At 53.2% G+C, this 7,153-nt stretch overlaps 1 protein-coding gene across 1 annotated transcript in view; it reads left to right on the top strand.

Annotated features, from left to right (window-relative positions):
* Positions 1-3,674: 3,674 nt before the first annotated feature.
* Positions 3,675-7,153, top strand: part of DNAH2 (dynein axonemal heavy chain 2) — a 149,895-nt gene continuing 146,416 nt past the window's right edge. The window contains exon 1 of the mRNA XM_073547053.1: positions 3,675-3,793. The gene's annotated coding sequence lies outside the window, so the exon portion shown is untranslated. The remainder of the gene's footprint in view (positions 3,794-7,153) is intronic.

Genomic DNA, 7,153 nt, shown 5'->3' with positions numbered 1-7,153 from the left:
ACCATTATGGGGGCACTGTGGATGGCACCAGTATGGATGGCAACATTGTGAGGGGCACTATGGATGCACCTGTATGGGGGCACTGTGGATGGCACTATTATGAGGAGGCAGTGAGGATGGCACTATTATGGGGGCACTGTGGATGGCACTATTATGGGGATTTGTGGATGGCACTATTATGGGGGCATTGTGGATGGCACTATTATGGGGGATCTGTGGAGAGCACTATTATGGGGGTCACCGTGGAATGCACTATTATGGAGGGCACCGTGGATGGCACTATTATGGGGGGCACTGTGGATGGCACTATTATGAGGGCACTGTGGATGGCACTATTATGGGGGCACTGTGGATGGCACTATTATGAGGGCACTGTGGATGGCACTATTATGGGGGCTCTGTGGATGGCACTATTATGGGGGCACTGTCGATGGCACTATTATGGGGGCACTGTGGATGGCACTATCATGGGGGATCTGTGGATGGCACTATTATGGGGGCACTGTGGATGGCACTATTATGGGGGCACTGTGGATGGCACTATTAGGGGGCACTGTGGATGGCACTATCATGGGGGATCTGTGGATGGCACTATTATGGGGGCACTGTGGATGGCACTATTATGGGGGTCACCGTGGATGGCACTATTATGGAGGGCACCGTGGATGGCACTATTATGAGGGGCACTGTGGATGGCTCCATTATGGGGGGCACTGTGGATGGCACCATTATGCGGGCACTGTGGAAGGCACCAGTATGGATGGCAACATTGTGAGGGGCACTGTGGATGGCACCATTATGGGGGCACTGTGGATGGCACCAGTATGGATGGCACCAGTATGGATAGCAACATTGTGAGGGGCACTGTGGATGGCACCTGTATGAGGGAACTGTGGATGGCACCATTATGGGGCACTGCGGATGGCACGATTGTGGGGGGCACTGTGGATGGCACTATTATGGGGAGGCAGTGAGGATGGCACTATTATGGGGGCACTGTGGATGGCACTATTATGTGAGGCACCGTGGATTGCACTATTATGGGGGATCTGTGGATGGCACTATTATGGGGGCACTGTGGATGGCACTATTATGGGGGATCTGTGGATAGCACTATTATGGGGGTCACTGTGGATGGCACTATTATGGGGGCACCGTGGATGGCACTATTATGGGGGGCACTGTGGATGGCACTATTATGGGGGGCACTGTGGATGGCACTATTATGGGGGCACTGTGGATGGCACTATTATGGGGGCACTGTGGATGGCACTATTAGGGGGTCACTGTGGAAGGCACTATTATGGGGGATCTGTGGATGCCACTATTATGGGGGGCACCGTGGATGGCACTATTATGGGGGGCACCGTGGATGGCACTATTGGGGGGGCACTGTGGATGGCACTATTATGGGAGCACTGTGGATGGCACTATTAGGGGGGGCACTGTGGATGGCACTATCATGGGGGATCTGTGGATGGCACTATTATGGGGGCAATGTGGATGGCACTACTATGGGGCTCTGTGGATGGCACTATTATTGGGGCACTGTGGACGGCACTATTATGGGGGCACTGTGGATGGCACTATTATGGGGGCACTGTGGATGGCACTATTAGGGAGGGCACTGTGGATGGCACTATTATGGGTGATCTGTGGATGACACTATTATGGGGGGCACCGTGGATGGCACCATTATGGGGGCACTGTGGATGGCACTATTGTGGGGGGCACTGTGCATGGCACTATAATGGGGGCATAGGATGTCACCATTATGGGAGAACTGTGGATGGCCCCAGTATGAGGGGCACTGTGGATGGTACCATTGTGGGGGCACTGTGGATGGCACCAGTATGGATGGCAACATTGTGAGGGGCACTGTGGATGGCACCTGTATGGGGGGGGCACTGTGGATGGCACTATTATGGGGGAACTGTGGATGGCACTATTATGGGGGCACTGTGGATGGCAATATTATGGGGAATCTGTGGATGGCACTATTATGGGGGGCACTGTGGATGGCACTATTATGGGGGATATGTGGATGGCACTATTATGGGGGCCACCATGGATGGCACTATTATGGGGGCACTGTGGAAGGCACTATTATGGGGGGCACTGTGGAAGGCACTATTATGGGGGCACTGTGGATGGCACTATTAGGGGGGCACTGTGGATGGCACTATTATGGGGGCCACCGTGGATGGCACTATTATGGGGGGGCACTGTGGATGGCACTATTATGGGGATTACTGTGGATGGCACTATTATGGGGGCACTGTGGATGGCACTATTATGGGGGCTCTGCGGATGGCACTATTATGGGGGGCACTGTGGGAGCACTGTGGATGGCACTATTATGGGGGCCACCGTGGATGGCACTATTATGGGGGGGCACTGGGGATGGCACTATTAGGGGGGGCAGTGTGGATGGCACTATTATGGGGGGAACTGTGGATGGCACTATTATGGGGGCCACCGTGGATGGCACAATTATGGGGGCCACCGTGGATGGCACTATTATGGGGGCTCTGTGGATGGCACTATTATGGGGGAGCACTGTGGATGGCACTATTATGGGGGGCACTGTGGATGGCACTATTATGGGGGGCACTGTGGATGGCACTATTATGGGGAATCTGTGGATGGCACTATTATGGGGGGGCACTGTGGATGGCACTATTATGGGGGATATGTGGATGGCACTATTATGGGGGCCACCATGGATGGCACTATTATGGGGGGCACTGTGGATGGCACTATTGTGGGGGCTCTGTGGATGGCACTATTATGGGGGCTCTGTGGATGGCACTATTAGGGGGGCACTGTGGGAGCACTGTGGATGGCACTATTATGGGGGCCACCGTGGATGGCACTATTATGGGGGGGCACTGGGGATGGCACTATTAGGGGGGGCAGTGTGGATGGCACTATTATGGGGGGAACTGTGGATGGCACTATTATGGGGGCCACCGTGGATGGCACAATTATGGGGGCCACCGTGGATGGCACTATTATGGGGGCTCTGTGGATGGCACTATTATGGGGGAGCACTGTGGATGGCACTATTATGGGGGGCACTGTGGATGGCACTATTATGGGGGGCACTGTGGATGGCACTATTATGGGGAATCTGTGGATGGCACTATTATGGGGGGGCACTGTGGATGGCACTATTATGGGGGATATGTGGATGGCACTATTATGGGGGCCACCATGGATGGCACTATTATGGGGGGCACTGTGGATGGCACTATTGTGGGGGCTCTGTGGATGGCACTATTATGGGGGGCACTGTGGATGGCACTATTAGGGGGGCAGTGTGGATGGCACTATTATGGGGGGCACTGTGGATGGCACTATTAGGGGGGGCAGTGTGGATGGCACTATTATGGGGGGCACTGTGGATGGCACTATTATGGGGGGCACTGTGGATGGCACTATTATGGGGGGCACTGTGGATGGCACTATTATGGGGGCACTGGATAAATAATATATATTCGCCACACAGAATCTCGGCACTACCTTAGTGTGGAGAAGTTTTGGTTGCTCTGGTTACAGGCCCCGCCTCTTGTAAATAACGTCGTTGCTGATTGGATGTCACTCCTGCCAGTGATAATATAAGCCAATCTTTCCCCGGCTATTATCTCCTTTCTCTGCGTTTGTTGAGCCACTGACCAATCACGGAACGCCGTTAACACCACGTGAGTTTTCTCCGTTACCTAGGAGACGCGTCCAGAGATACCGCTCCCGTGTAGTGTACGGAAATAAACGGACTGCAGGAAACGGAGCGGTGAGTAACGGAGGCATCCTGCGCGTATATACGCCGGCTGTGAGGTCACACGTCTCCTGTATACAGCTCGTATATACCCCGGCTGTGAGGTCACACGTCTCCTGTATACAGCGTGTATATATCCCGGCTGTGAGGTCACACGTCTCCTGTATACAGCTCGTATATACCCCGGCTGTGAGGTCACACGTCTCCTGTATACAGCGTGTATATATCCCGGCTGTGAGGTCACACGTCTCCTGTATACAGCTCGTATATACCCCGGCTGTGAGGTCACACGTCTCCTGTATACAGCGTGTATATACCCCGGCTGTGAGGTCACACGTCTCCTGTATACATCGTGTATATACCCCGGCTGTGAGGTCAAACGTCTCCTGTATACAGCTCGTATATACACCGGCTGTGAGGTCACACGTCTCCTGTATACAGCTCGTATATACCCCGGCTGTGAGGTCACACGTCTCCTGTATACAGCTCGTATATACCCCGGCTGTGAGGTCACACGTCTCCTGTATACAGCTCGTATATACCCCGGCTGTGAGGTCACACGTCTCCTGTATACATCGTGTATATACCCCGGCTGTGAGGTCACACGTCTCCTGTATACAGCGTGTATATACCCCGGCTGTGAGGTCACACGTCTCCTGTATACAGCGTGTATATACACCGGCTGTGAGGTCACACGTCTCCTGTATACAGCGTGTATATACCCCGGCTGTGAGGTCACACGTCTCCTGTATACAGCGTGTATATACCCCGGCTGTGAGGTCACACGTCTCCTGTATACAGCGTGTATATACCCCGGCTGTGAGGTCACACGTCTCCTGTATACATCGTGTATATACACCGGCTGTGAGGTCACACGTCTCCTGTATACATCGTGTATATACCCCGGCTGTGAGGTCACACGTCTCCTGTATACAGCGTGTATATACCCCGGCTGTGAGGTCACACGTCTCCTGTATACAGCGTGTATATACACCGGCTGTGAGGTCACACGTCTCCTGTATACAGCGTGTATATACCCCGGCTGTGAGGTCACACGTCTCCTGTATACAGCTTGTATATACCCCGGCTGTGAGGTCACACGTCTCCTGTATACAGCGTGTATATACCCCGGCTGTGAGGTCACACGTCTCCTGTATACATCGTGTATATACACCGGCTGTGAGGTCACACGTCTCCTGTATACAGCTCGTATATACCCCGGCTGTGAGGTCACACGTCTCCTGTATACAGCGTGTATATACACCGGCTGTGAGGTCACACGTCTCCTGTATACAGCGCGTATATACACCGGCTGTGATGTCACACGTCTCCTGTATACAGCGTGTATATAGCCCGGCTGTGAGGTCACACGTCTCCTGTATACAGCGTGTATATACACCGGCTGTGAGGTCACACGTCTCCTGTATACAGCGCGTATATACACCGGCTGTGATGTCACACGTCTCCTGTATACAGCGTGTATATACCCCGGCTGTGAGGTCACACGTCTCCTGTATACAGCTCGTATATACCCCGGCTGTGAGGTCACACGTCTCCTGTATACAGCGTGTATATACACCGGCTGTGAGGTCACACTGCTCCTGTACAGCTCGTATATACCCTGGCTGTGAGGTCACACGTCTCCTGTATACAGCGTGTATATACCCCGGCTGTGAGGTCACACGTCTCCTGTATACAGCGCGTATATACCCCGGCTGTGAGGTCACACGTCTCCTGTATACAGCTCGTATATACCCCGGCTGTGAGGTCACACGTCTCCTGTATACAGCGTGAATATACCCCGGCTGTGAGGTCACACGTCTCCTGTATACAGCTGGTATATACCCCGGCTGTGAGGTCACACGTCTCCTGTATACAGCGTGAATATACCCCGGCTGTGAGGTCACACGTCTCCTGTATACAGCTGGTATATACCCCGGCTGTGAGGTCACACGTCTCCTGTATACAGCGTGAATATACCCCGGCTGTGAGGTCACACGTCTCCTGTATACAGCTGGTATATACACCGGCTGTGAGGTCACACGTCTCCTGTATACAGCTGGTATATACACCGGCTGTGAGGTCACACGTCTCCTGTATACAGCTGGTATATACACCGGCTGTGAGGTCACACGTCTCCTGTATACAGCTCGTATATACCCCGGCTGTGAGGTCACACGTCTCCTGTATACAGCGTGTATATATCCCGGCTGTGAGGTCACACGTCTCCTGTATACAGCTCGTATATACCCCGGCTGTGAGGTCACACGTCTCCTGTATACAGCTCGTATATACCCCGGCTGTGAGGTCACACGTCTCCTGTATACAGCGTGTATATACACCGGCTGTGAGGTCACACGTCTCCTGTATACAGCGTGTATATACACCGGCTGTGAGGTCACACGTCTCCTGTATACAGCTCGTATATACCCCGGCTGTGAGGTCACACGTCTCCTGTATACAGCGTGTATATACACCGGCTGTGAGGTCACACGTCTCCTGTATACAGCTCGTATATACCCCGGCTGTGAGGTCACACGTCTCCTGTATACAGCGTGTATATACCCCGGCTGTGAGGTCACACGTCTCCTGTATACAGCGTGTATATACACCGGCTGTGAGGTCACACGTCTCCTGTATACAGCGTGTATATACCCCGGCTGTGAGGTCACACGTCTCCTGTATACAGCGTGTATATACCCCGGCTGTGAGGTCACACGTCTCCTGTATACATCGTGTATATACACCGGCTGTGAGGTCACACGTCTCCTGTATACATCGTGTATATACACCGGCTGTGAGGTCACACGTCTCCTGTATACATCGTGTATATACACCGGCTGTGAGGTCACACGTCTCCTGTATACAGCGTGTATATACACCGGCTGTGAGGTCACACGTCTCCTGTATACATCGTGTATATACACCGGCTGTGAGGTCACACGTCTCCTGTATACAGCTCGTATATACCCCGGCTGTGAGGTCACACGTCTCCTGTATACAGCGTGTATATACACCGGCTGTGAGGTCACACGTCTCCTGTATACAGCGCGTATATACACCGGCTGTGATGTCACACGTCTCCTGTATACAGCGTGTATATACCCCGGCTGTGAGGTCACACGTCTCCTGTATACAGCGTGTATATACACCGGCTGTGAGGTCACACGTCTCCTGTATACAGCGCGTATATACACCGGCTGTGATGTCACACGTCTCCTGTATACAGCGTGTATATACCCCGGCTGTGAGGTCACACGTCTCCTCTATACAGCTCGTATATACCCCGGCTGTGAGGTCACACGTCTCCTCTATACAGCTCGTATATACCCCGGCTGTGAGGTCACACGTCTCCTGTATACAGCGTGTATATAC

This window comes from Dendrobates tinctorius, unplaced genomic scaffold (assembly GCF_039654945.1).
Source record: "Dendrobates tinctorius isolate UK_male_01 unplaced genomic scaffold, ASM3965494v1 ptg000151l, whole genome shotgun sequence".
In the NCBI taxonomy this organism is placed as follows: Eukaryota; Metazoa; Chordata; class Amphibia; order Anura; family Dendrobatidae; genus Dendrobates; species Dendrobates tinctorius.
The sequence above is the reverse complement of the archived record's forward strand: the minus strand, read 5'-3'. Positions and strand labels throughout refer to the sequence as shown.